A 12,677-nucleotide genomic window follows, 5' to 3' on the forward strand; every position below is an offset into this window, starting at 1 on the left:
GTTTCCCCATGGGTTCCCACGCCCCACACATGGTGAAGTATCAGGAAGTTAAAACAACCATTTCATTCATTAAAAGAGATTCAGTTCTACTTGGCAAGCTTGATTCTTTAGGCCTGACTTGTTTTCCAATGTGGAGGGTTTTTATTTTTAAGCCATGAGTTTTGTGTGTTTAATGGAGAATTTCCAGATTCTTAAAGTAGATGACACTTTATTAATCCAACACAGTTTACTCATGAAATTGTTTCTTCTATAAGAAAAAAAATGTATTTCTAGGCTTATTTATGATTAGAAAGAGAACTGAAAGGACCAAGATGAAAATGATGCTAGATTTCTAATCATTTTGATGTTCTTTTTGCTCAATTTGCATGCTCAAAAATTTTTGATGAGCATGTTTTAATTTTATAAAGAAGAAAGCAATTCTTCAAAAACCAGTGCTTTTCAAGCAGTGAGTTTGATAGAATAATTTCACTTTTTATGCAAAAATAAAAGCCAGATTTTCACCTAAAGCCAATGGATAAAAACTCAAAAATGTCCATGTCTCTTCTAAAATGGTAAAATCCCTATTTGATAGCATATTCTCTTTCCCACTTTTGCCATGCCCTTTGCTTACTGTCATGGGCCAGGTGCCCTTCATAGCAGACGCTGTGCAAGGACTAAAGGTACTAAGACTTTACTTGGGAGAAGCAAGCCCAAGACAATGAGAGTAAAGGAAAAAGAGTGAGAGAGGGAGAGGGAGAGAAGAGGGAGGGATCAGTCTAACTGCTACTGAAATATGGCCTCTGCTGAGGGGGGTGTATCTTTTCTCTACAGATTCTCAGCAGTGGATGGAGCTTTAATCCCTCAACCTGACAAATATGATGCTGGACATGCTCAAGGATATGAAGGGTCTTTTCTAGGACTTTGATGCTTTCCCCTGGAGCCCACTGTGTCTTTGGACTGTTCTAGACATTTAGAAAAGATGTTGCATTTCCTTTTTGTGCACTGCTATTTGAATAACCACTGAGGATCAGTCCCTCTCTTATGAAGAAGTACACTCTCATTTTCACAGCTCTGTGACCTTTCATTTGTTATTTATGAGCTTTTGCAAATCTAATACCAGTCTGACAGATTTAATTTGTGCTCTAAATTACCTTTGCATGAGTTACTCAACTGCTGGTTTTATTCCAATAGATTACTTGCTACATTTTGAAACAGGAAAAAAAAAAATTAGTTCAAGATCTATTAGATTTCCTCCACTTGGGAGAAAGTTGAAAAGACCTGCATTCTGATTTTTACTCCATGGTACTAGATAGTATAAAAGAGGATTTCTAAATAGTCAGAGAAGTGATAGAACCATAACCCAAGTCAAGTTTTACAAATCTACATACCAATGGCTATTTCATACAGAGTCCGTAAAAGGAGATTACTCTCAACTCCTTAAACTGGTCAATGGAAGACAATGAAGCACTTCTGGAAGCTTCTATTGAATTAGGTGCCAAGTACTAAATGACAGTGTCTCAGTACTAAGTCAATATATAAGCAATTGTGAAGTAGAGAACTAATTCAAATCTAAATATTTTTCAATTCTATGTATATTGAGATATGAAATGCAGAGTTCCCGTTGTGGCTCAGCAGTTAATGAACCCGACTAGTATCCATGAGGATGTGGGTTTGATCCCTGGCCTCACTCAGTGGGTTAAGGATCCAGTGTTGCCGTGAGCTATGGTGTAGTTTGCAGATGCGCCTCAGATCCCACGTTGTTGTGGCTGTGGCTGTGGCTGTGGGGTAGGCCAGCAGCTACAACTCTGATTCGACCCCTAGCCTGAGAACTTCCATATGCCATGGGTGTGGCCCTAAAAAGACAAAAAAAAAATAAACAAAAATAAAATTAAAAAAAGAAATATGAAATGCCTTAATAAGAAAACAAAATGGAATTCTAAAGCCTGAAAGATCACAACAAATCTTGATTTACTTTTCCATACATGACTAGATGTGGTGCCTTAATGACCCGAAAAAGTCAATCCAGCTCCCAAAGTATAAACTAAGGCACAATATCACAAAACTAAGTCTACTTAAATATATCATTTTGACCATGGTGCCCTTCTCACAGTTTGGGGCTTGCTCATAATATGTGGTGGGTTTTTGTTTTTGTTTTTGGCTATGCTCATGGAACATGGAAATTCCCAGGCCAGGGAATTGAACCCAAGCCGTAGTGGCAACCTGAGCCACTTCAGTGACAACACCAGATCCTTAACCCACTGTGCCACAAGGGAACTCTAATATGTGGTGTTCTAAAACATGTCTGCGAATTTGTTGATGTGTCACCCTTAAGAAGTGTGGTCTACATTTTCTCCCCTTAATTCTGGGCCAAGCTTATTGACCAGTTGACCAGAGTGTTGTGGAAATGATACTATATGACATTCAAAGATAGGTCATAGAAGGTGATTCACCTTACACCCAGGGCTCTGGAATACTCAACGCTGAAGACATAAGCAGTCTGAGTGCTGTGGGTGCCATGCTGTGAAAAAGCTCAAGTAGTACAAACAGAGCTACTGAGAGTTCATGAGGAGAGAGAGCTTCCCTGCCAGTCCCCAGATGCTCCAGCACACTCTTCTCCCCTTGACCCCACCTCCAACCACTGTTTGATTTCTACTGAATGGGCACACCAAGCAAGAACTTCCTAGCCAAGCCCTTCCCACATTCCTGACCCATAAAAACCATGGCAAAATGAAATGATGGTTACTTCTTTATGCCACTAGGTTTTATGGTAGTTTGCCATGTGGGAATAGTCTAGAACATAAGGTACTCAAGCAGGAGAGCTAATTATGAACTACAGTTCTAGTCATGAAGATAATTCTACTTTTCACATTTGTTGCAAGGCACAGAAGTCCAAATCAAACAAGCTATAATCAAATCTGAGGGGAAGAGAGGAAGGGGAAGAATTTTACTCTCACTTCACTGTCCAGCTTAGACACAGTTGGGCTTTAACCCTGTTATCAGGAATTTCCATGACTTGGCCCTGCTCTGTCCCCTCTCTTACCTTGATGCTCATTCAGGTCTTCTTAAGCTGTGGCCACCAGCAGCTTTAGAAGCATTCCCAAGGATGCCATTTCCCAACTGTTCCAGAAAAATCCCTTAAACCGGGAGGAAGTCCATTTTTTGGGCCATAATTGGTCAGGGGAATGTGGCATTCCATTGGCCAAGGCTGAGTCACTAGCACATTGTTGAGACAAGCACATAGTGTCAACTTCATGGAAATCGCATAGTTTGAGAATAGAAAAGGTACTGGTTTCCTAAAAGAAAAACTAAAGCACTATCTCCTAAGGAAGAAAAACTGGATCCTGGGCTAGCAAAATCACACAGATGTCCATACGACAAACAATACAGATTTCTAAATAACCTCCTTGGTCTGGAAGTGCAAGATTATGCTTACAGTAGGTCACATGAATATTTCTGCAAATGCCAGAAGGTGCCGAGGTTACCTATTGATATGATTTTCTTCTATAAAATGGATTATGTCTCCATTAAAGCTTTCAAATCAAAATGCAAGGTTTTAACCTAAGAACCCATAATTCAAGTGGGCATTTAGAATCCATTTTGCCCTGTACTTCCCCTCTCTTAGGGAGATGGCTCTTCAATAGACACACATTAGTGTTGCTATTGGAAAACACCACATTCTTCCATGGTCCATCCTACAAGCCACTGTCATTTGGGCCAAGGCCAAGCCCATCAGAGTTCTTCCTGGTATTTTTCAAGCCAGAATTGGAAAAAAAACAATTATCCCTCTCTGAAATAGAATCCCCCAAGAAGCAAAACTCAGGAACATGTGTATATCATGTTCCTCACCACACGAAGAGAACAAAGCTTGCTAGCCAAGTGAGACAGACAGGAGACATGGAGAGAAAAGCTTAAGCTGCGTGCAACACTTGCTTGTGGCCAATTTTTAACTCTTCCCTTAGAAGCCTCAGTCTCCATCTAATAAACAATGTCTTTTGCCCAGGCTACTATGTGGTGACTTTTTGTCCCTTGCAATGAGGCGCTCTGACCAAGTCAAGTGTCCTCCAAAAGGGACCAGTGCAGCTACCAGTTTAAATTTTCCTTTGAAATAAATATGTGCTTTACAATAATACATCCTTAAGGCATATCAACTAAAATGTTAAGAGTTGGTTTTTAAATGTCAGTAATAGAGAAGCAGGCAGAGATTACCTCCTTTAGACTTCATAGATATTGATGTTCCATTTCCATAACCAGCAGGGTAAACGATGTTCATATGCTCCCAATTTGAATTGAGGATCTATCTGCATAAAAATCAACGCTTTAAAAAATTTTGTATTTCTTTTTCAGGAATCCCTTGGCAAGAGCTTGAGTTATAGGGAAAAGCTGCCTTTCTGTTTTGCCCTAATCTGATCTAAAGGTCAATTGCATCAAAAATGCTTCAGTTCCTGAAGGATAAATGATGTCTGGACGAGTATGCCTAGCCTTATGTTCTCATTTCTAAAAGATGTTGTATTAACTCTCTTCTGCTTGTTGGCTGTATGCTTACTGCTTCCTCTAACAATTTGGAGGTTCTGAAGAACTTGACAAGAAGGCATTTTGAAGTGCAAACAGCCATAGGATATAAAGCCCAAGAACTCTTTAGGCAGGAATGGAACACTGGGTACATTACAGCAACAGCCTGCTTCCCCCCGCCCCTTTTTAAGGCCCCACCCTCAGCACATGGAGGTTCCCAGGCTAGGTATCTAATAGGAGTCACAGCCACTGGCCTACACCAGAGCCACAGCAAGGCCAGATCCGAACCATGCCTGCAACCTACAATGGCAATGCCGGATCCTTAACCCACTGAGTGAGGCCAGGGATCGAACATGCAACCTCATGGTTCCTAGTTGGATTTGTTTATATTGTACCACGACAGGAACTCCCAGCCTGCCATTTTAAATTTACTTGGAAGGGTGCAGCAGTTTGGAGAAATCTTTGCTTTTGTGTCTGTTATTAAATGCTTCTCTAGGTTTAAGGATGTCATGTTTTCATTTTATTTTTTTTCTAGGAATTTTCATCTTAGAAACCTTCCAAAAAATGTGAATGTTTAAAATGTACTCAGAAAAAATATGATAATTATAAGTAGGTTAAATCAGAAACATATTTGTTCTTGTGTTCAAAATAACCCAGTTCCAAATCCAATATTCAGATTACCAGACAGATGTCTTCCACCTCTTGATCAAAGAAGAGTTATCTTGGTATGTACAGAGGCAGTCTTCTCTATATTCAGAGTGGTGCATTCATCTTTCCTCTGCTAATTTAGAGTGTTTCAAAACTTCAGAAACAAGCAAGAAGTGCTAGCAATAATCAGTTATAAAGCAGTCATTGCCGGCTGTAAATTCACGGAGATGTCCTGCAATGTTTGAAGCAAGTTTTACTGTCTGGGACCACTGTGTGATGTTTAGGGTCACTTTGTTTTGGTTTTAGAGACCTGGTGTGAAGATTCTTTTTTGAGACCTTGAGGCCTATTAATTCTTCTGTATCACCCCTCCCAGGGGCCTTTGGCCACTGCCATGCTCACCCCCACTAAGTGTTCTCTGCCTCTCCAGCCTATCTCTCACCATGTTCTCCGAAAGTCAGATATAAACAAATGACCCCACATCTCTAATCTCTTCAAGAAATATGTATGGATGAAAGCCTGGCTCACAGAGAAAATACCACTTCCTCTTGCACAACCTATAGTGGAGGGTATTCATTCTCCTAAGCTCCATGGGTTCCGGGGGCAGGAGGAAGCCAAAATTCCCCTCCCTCCACTGTAGCTTACAAATCATGGCTCTTCCTCATCAACCGTTCTTCCTCCTCATCTCAATGGCTAAACCAGCTGCCCTCCTGGCTGTCAGGAAAAGGTTGGAGAATAAGAGTGCAGTCCATCATCAACTGTTAGCAATCTTAACCTAATCTGATTCTCACCCAAGATTAAGGAGAACCAACCCATCTAAATCTTATTTACTTTCTTGCATAGAACAGGGTTTAGCCCAGGGTTCCAAGAATCCTAATCAAGTTTTTGTCAAAGAAATGGCCTTGAAGATTGTTTCCATCTAGCCATTTATAATTCGAGTTCGAGGAAACTGTAATTGCTAGTTCTGTAGGTGTGGCGAACCCTTTCAGAATTTTTTACAGGGTGGGAGAGCCAGCCTGTGCTCTCTGTTCCTGTTGGGGGGAAAAAAAAAATCAAATTGCTAACAATGGCTTATGTAAAAACCCTATGGCTTTATTTTTTTTCAAATCACTTGGTTCTTTGAAGCTACCTATAGAGTGTCCTTGATTTATGATGGCTCAACTTTCAACTTTACAATATTGCAAAAGTGATAAGCATTCAGTACAAACCATACTTGGAATTTTGATCTTTTCCCAGGCTAGCGATATGCAGTACAGTCTTCCCACAAGATGCTGAGCAGCAGCCACAGCTCCCAGCAGCCACGTGACCATGAGGGCAAACAGTCCATAAGCTTACAACAATCTGTACCCATAGAAACATTTGTTTTTCTCTTTCAGTTTTCAATAAATTACATGAAGTATTCAACACTTTATTATAAAATAGGTTTTTCTCAACTGTAGGTTAATAGAAGAGTCCTTAGTGCATTTAAGCTAGGCTCGGCTAAGCTACGATGTTTCATAAGCTGGGTGTATTAAATGCACTTTTGATTTATGATATTTTCAACTTACCATAGGTTTATCCAGGTGTAACACCATGGTAAGTGGAGGAAGATCAGTACTAAATCTTAGCCAATGTCTCTCATATAATAAAGAATATGTTTTTTAAAACAAACACATTTGTACACTCATCACCCAATTTTCTGATCAAAAAATACCTTAGGTGGAGTCCCCATTGTGGTGCCTTGGAAACAAATCCAACTAGTAACCATGAGGTTGCAGGTTTGATCCCTGGCCTTGCTCAGTGGGTTGAGGATCCAGCATTGCCATGAGCTGTGGTATAGGTCACAGAAAAGGCTCCAATCTGGCATGGCTGTGGCTATGGCATAGGTCGGCGGCTACAGCTCCAGTTTGACCCCTAGCCTGGGAGCCTCCATGTGCCGCAAATGCGGCACTAAAAAGCAAAAAATAAAATAAAATAAATTTTTAATTAAAAAAAAATAACTTAGGCTACACACTGTATGTCTCTCTCCCAAGAGTGCAAAGATCAACACACAGTGTCATTTTGGTGACACTCACAGTCTAAATTATAATTTGACTTTTCAAGCACATTCAACAAATTAGCAGTCATTTTAAGGAAGGAAGTCTTTCCTTACCTTGGGTTTAAATGTATCAAATGACCCCCTCACTCTGTCTCACTGAGATGGGCATTCTCAGTTCCTAATGCATCATCCTCATTTGTGAGTTTCCATAAATAATGGTTATTAAATAAGCCTACTGTTGTAGCAAAACAGACTCTTAATAAGATTTTACATGGTATTCATTCAGGCAGAAAAAGATACAAGAGTTATTAATAAAAGAAAATTGTCCTTGATAACAGAAATTTTTTGGTTTTGCATCTAAATTAATTCCCTTCTTGGGGGAGAAAATAGTGAGTAGGCTTTTGTGGATAAGGAAATGTAGGTATCTAGGCAGATTCCTCTCCCTGACTGCTGACACTAAAAGAGCCAGCTGAGAGCAAGATTCCTCTCCCCCTCCTCCTTATTACTGAGTTCTATTTCTGTTCCTCAATTTCCTCCTTGTTTTCCATTTCTCTTGTTAACTCATCCATTCATTCATCATCCTCTATGAGGCAGATATAGATAACATTATCTGTCATACATGTTATTATTAATAGCTCCAGCTTAATACACAAATGCTTGAATTCTATTAGTAAAATCATTAACACAATTCTTAAGAAATCTCTTTAAAAAGAGAGTTGATGGGAGTTGCCCTTATGGCTCAGCAGTAAAGAACCCAACTAGTAACCTTGTGGAGGAGCGGTCGGCCACGCTCGACGGATTAAGGATCCCGCATTGCCATGATCTGAGATACAGGGTGCAGACTCAGCTCCGAGCTGGCATTGTGTGGCATAGGCCAGCAGCTACAGTTCCAATCTGACCCCTAGCCTGGGAACTTCCATATGCCTTGGGTGGGACCCTAAAAAGACAAAAAAAAAGAGAGAGAGATGATGTATCTTTGAGTCATTTAGTTGAGAATGATCATGGTCTGAGGTTGACCTGCTGTGCTTACAACCAAGGCCACATATTTCTACAATGCCAGGTAGAGGAGCCAGGTAACACAATGTCCCACCAACCCTATACAGGGCCTCTGGGGAGGAGATCTCAAGACATTATCAACAAAACCCAACAAGAGGTACACATTCCTTCCTACCAACAGGGAAGCAGAGCTGGAAAAAGGAAGAAAGGGAGCAATGGAGACAGGGATGACCCATTTCATTTTATAAAGATCCAGTTAACTTTCATGTTCACACGAATAGTCAAGTAAGTATACTGGCAATAGGACACTGGAAAAAAGAGGGATTAGAGAAAAAAAAAAGATGTTAAAATTCCAAACTGTCATAGCCAGAGGTGGCTTTATCACATACTGAAGGGTAAGACTCAGGGACCATGACTGCAGGGTCTTCGGCCAAGGCCCTTTCCTAATTTTAGGATTGTAATTCATATATTCTTTTCCTTAAGGAGAGCTCCTCCCTAAAAACCTGGATCAGCTAACCCTGGCCACAGTGATGCAAAAAACAACTTTTACTATTCCCACTAATATGCTTTTTCTCTCTGAAATGAGTTAGGTTAATAAATAAAAATACATGCTGTCATTCTACTCTCATGGTAAGGAAAAAAAAAAAGAGAGAGAGAGAAGAAAAGCCAGCACATTCACAAAGGTGGACCTTCTCATAACTGGTAATTCGAGAAGTGGTATTAGAGCTGGGGAAAGCAATCAGCCAGGGAACTCCATCCCTCTGGGCTGGTCCTCCAGCACTGCCTGTGGGCAAATCTTCAAGGACTGCCCAACGGGGAAAGAACACTAGGGCATCTCTAGGACAAAGGGGCAGTTAAAGTCAAGAGAATTGGCATGTGCTTTTAAACTATTTTAAGAAGGGTTAGAGAAACAACATCTTACCACCCAAAGGAGGGGAGAGGCACTGGGACTGCAAAGGAGGCCACTCTAAGGGGAGCAACAAGGCGGCGGCACCCAGCAGGGACACACAGGGCTGACCAGGCACCGGTCAACAGAGCAGAGGGAGTGTTGAGGGTGTTAAGTGCCAGTTCCAGAGCCATGGAGACCCAGACCCCTTTACCTACCCCTGAGGACTGTTGGGAGGACAAACAGATAATGACTGGGCAGACTGAGGAGCAGTTTCTAAGAGAGTTAATTCTAACTCTAAGGTTAGAATTCTGACTCTGTTACTGATAGCTGATTGACCTTGGGGAGGTTTCTTAACCTCTCTGCACTTCAGTTTCCTCATCTGAAAAATGGGGGAAATCATACCTACATCATTGGGCTCTTAGGACTAAAGGAGATATCCACATAGAGCCCTTTGAATCATCCCAAGCACATATCTGCTGGCTAATATAATTCTCAAAGTCAGCCTCTAGTGACCTAGCAAGCCGTCTGTTTACTCAATGGGGTCAAGATGCTAGTTCTGAATGGTCTGTTCTCCCATCTAGAAAGGAGATTTTGAAGGTCTTCAAAAAGGCACCTATGTGATATCCAGTACTGTGAGGAGAAATCAAAAGCCCAGGTTTTCTAGCTGATGCCAAACTTAGATCAGCATCCTGCAGTGAGGATAAAAAACACAGGGCAGGTGAATTAAATGCAGCAGGTCTAGGGTAGGACCTTCTCAAATTTGAAAAATGCTTTCCCCTTTAAAGGGAAAAAAGGCTCACAGACAGAACCTCTCCTACTCCTACTGTCAACTAATTAATCCTGATTATAATAATTATACTGCTGCTTACATATGCACAGATAGAAAACTAGGATTAAGCTCCTTTGCTGAAAGCTCATGTAAGAGTTTTAAAGCTAAACGAAAATTATCAAATATAAATAAAATCACATTCAAATTAAATATAATAATTAAATAAAAGAGAAAATAGCCATCACTTTTTTTTTTGAGCACTTACTATGGGGTTGGACAATTATGATATTGCCACTAGTTGATCATTTTGCCCTACAAAGATGGCAATTTCATGTGGTTCAAGCCAACATGTGCGAGGTGCTAAGAGCTTTCTTTAGATCCCATGGCACTGTCAAGTAGGCATTATTATTGCCCCATTTTCCAGATGAGAAAACTGGAGCACCAAGAAATGAGGACACAGATTTTTAAATGTTCAGAACTGGCAGGGGCCTGAGGATTCATCTGCAGATGCCCAGGAGGGAGCGGACAGCGCTTTGGGAAGCCCTGACCTGGAAGGCATAGCGTACACCAGGGATGGGCTGATGGAGGAAGAGTTCAGGCAGTCAGTGAGCACTGCAAGGACACTAAGTCAGAGACAGCATCTCCTCCTGGAGGGGAAAGGCCACCAGAGGTCATCTAGACATCCTTTTGTCTTTGTTCTGGGTGGGGCAGAGGGCCTGGCCAGCCCTCCTGAAGAATCAATGGTTAAGGTGAATACATGGAGAGAAGAAGAGCAGGAGAAAGGATAATAAAGGGAGAGAGGGTAAGACAGAGAAGGGATGATCAAAAAAGGACAAGGGTCCAAATTTGCTGCCCTTTAGAATCACGGGGATCCTTACACAACACAGACAAAACTCTCACCCATTTCTTTGGTATGCAGTGTGAATTTGGTATTTGGATTTCAAAAACCCTCCAGGTAATTCAAATTTGCAGCAAAGTTGGGGGAAATGTTAACATTCTTCTGCAAGTTGCTGGTGGAAGAAAACAGCCTCAAAATCTGTTCCCTTCCTCCATGGGCACAACTGGCAGACCATGCTGAAAAGTTCCCCAGCCCTGGCTTATGGAACTATGAAGCAGTCCAGCAGAATCCATGCAGTTTATTCTGCCAGGTCTCCTCTGCCACTCCTTCTCGGGCCCCTCAGGGGACTGGGGAAGGGAAGCGGGCAGACCAGGACTTGTGAAATGACCTCAGTTTCCCACCTGGTTTCGTCTCACTGCTCTGGCTCCAAACCTTACCGGCTTCTCTTGGCTTCTTTGGTAATCACTTCACGAAAGTGGTTTTCATCTTGGTGAAGGGATTGCCCTGAGTTGCCCTTGATGTGCTTCCTTAAAATGCCTGGGGGTGAAGTGCAAGCTACTTTTCCGACCTGGCATGCTTAGTTTTTATAGCAAAAGAGAAAACGTCTCAAGACCTCTCCTGGGACCAACATACTCCCACGACTGGTCCTCCAAAGGCAGCCAGAGATAGGCGAGTTTTTGAGAAAGGAAACCAATATGCCAACATTTTTGGAGGTGGCATGGAGTGATGGAGAGAGAATGGCTTTTGCACACTGCAGACTTGAGCTCAGACTCTGGTCCTACTGCAAAGAGCCATGTGAGAAATCTGCCCTGCGGTTCAGTCTCTCATCTGTCACACTGAGACACCTTCAATTCTCGGGACCCTCACCCTCACATTTCCCCTATGAGTGACTCTGATTGCGAAGCGAAGGCTTGATTATTAAGTGCCCTATCTCTTTGGAGGTGGCAAATTTTCTGTCTTCTCTGATTTTCTAGCCACTTGTTCTGATTTTATCCATAGAAAGAAAGGGCTGAGAATAAGGCAAAAGGGAGCAAATACAAGTAAAGCAGTTAGAATAAACAGGAAGGGTAGTAATACATTCATCCTAATTTCACTCTGTAAAGTTCCAATATTAAAACCTCACAATTTAGGCAGCTGCAGTGTATCCTGCCAGGTCTTTTTCATATGGGTTGAAAAACAAAACCAAGAATATATTGCAGAGAATTATACTAGAAGAAGCCAAGGAACTGAATCAAAGACCTTAAAAGGACTGGGTTTTGATATGAAATGACAGATGGTTCCAGTTTCTATTTTCATGATTGTAGGGATCTGAAGTTTCTAGCTAGCCTGTTTGTGCAGAGGGATTTAATAAGAAGTGACAGGAAATGCTATAATGATCCTGTGTACACAAGTAAAACCAAGGGTCTAAGTCATACTGTCCAATATGACTTCCTGCAATGATGGAAATGTTTTACACTGGGGCTGGCCAAATAGGATGGGAACCACTAGCCACGTGGGCCTGTGGAGCAACCAAAATGTGTGACTGAGGAGGTAAATTCCACTTTACCTGTTATTTAAACTAAAGAACAACATGTGGGCCGTGGCTGCCATATTTGGTTCTAAATTAGTGGCATTCCAACTTAGCAATAAATAAATGAAAACCAGTCATTAAAGCTGTGACCTCAGAACCAGTTAGGACTAGGGTGAAGTAGAACAATGATTGCCCAGAGAAGTACCAATGCAGCAGTGTCAATTATAGCAAATCAGAAAATATGGCACAGTTGCTTCTATCCAGGCACTCCTGGCCTCATTATTGGTGTAGGGGTCAAAGGGGATAAAAAAGGAAATGATATAGACCCAGAATTATATTCCACAAAAAAACACATCTGTACTAACCTGGTGTGAAGTGTGTTCTCACTGAGCTGTAAGGGGCAGCACGTGGATGGGGGCCAGAATTAGAGTGGGCTTGGCAGTTGTTCCAAACACGTCTTTCCCCCACAAGCCCACAGTCACATTGCAAATCAGTTTCCTGGTACCATGCCAGTCCCACAAAGC

At 41.6% G+C, this 12,677-nt stretch overlaps 1 protein-coding gene across 4 annotated transcripts in view; it reads right to left on the bottom strand.

Moving 5' to 3' along the window:
• Positions 1–12,677, bottom strand: part of LYPD6 (LY6/PLAUR domain containing 6) — a 120,124-nt gene that overhangs the window by 24,840 nt on the left and 82,607 nt on the right. Inside the window, exon 1 of one of the 4 annotated variants that reach the window (XM_047771961.1) lies at positions 4,186–4,220. The exons of the other annotated variants lie outside the window; for them this stretch is intronic. The gene's annotated coding sequence lies outside the window, so the exon portion shown is untranslated. Of the gene's footprint in view, positions 1–4,185; positions 4,221–12,677 lie in introns of those variants that run through there. 4 annotated transcript variants of the gene reach the window in all.

This window comes from Phacochoerus africanus, chromosome 3 (assembly GCF_016906955.1).
Source record: "Phacochoerus africanus isolate WHEZ1 chromosome 3, ROS_Pafr_v1, whole genome shotgun sequence".
Classification (NCBI taxonomy): domain Eukaryota; kingdom Metazoa; phylum Chordata; class Mammalia; order Artiodactyla; family Suidae; genus Phacochoerus; species Phacochoerus africanus.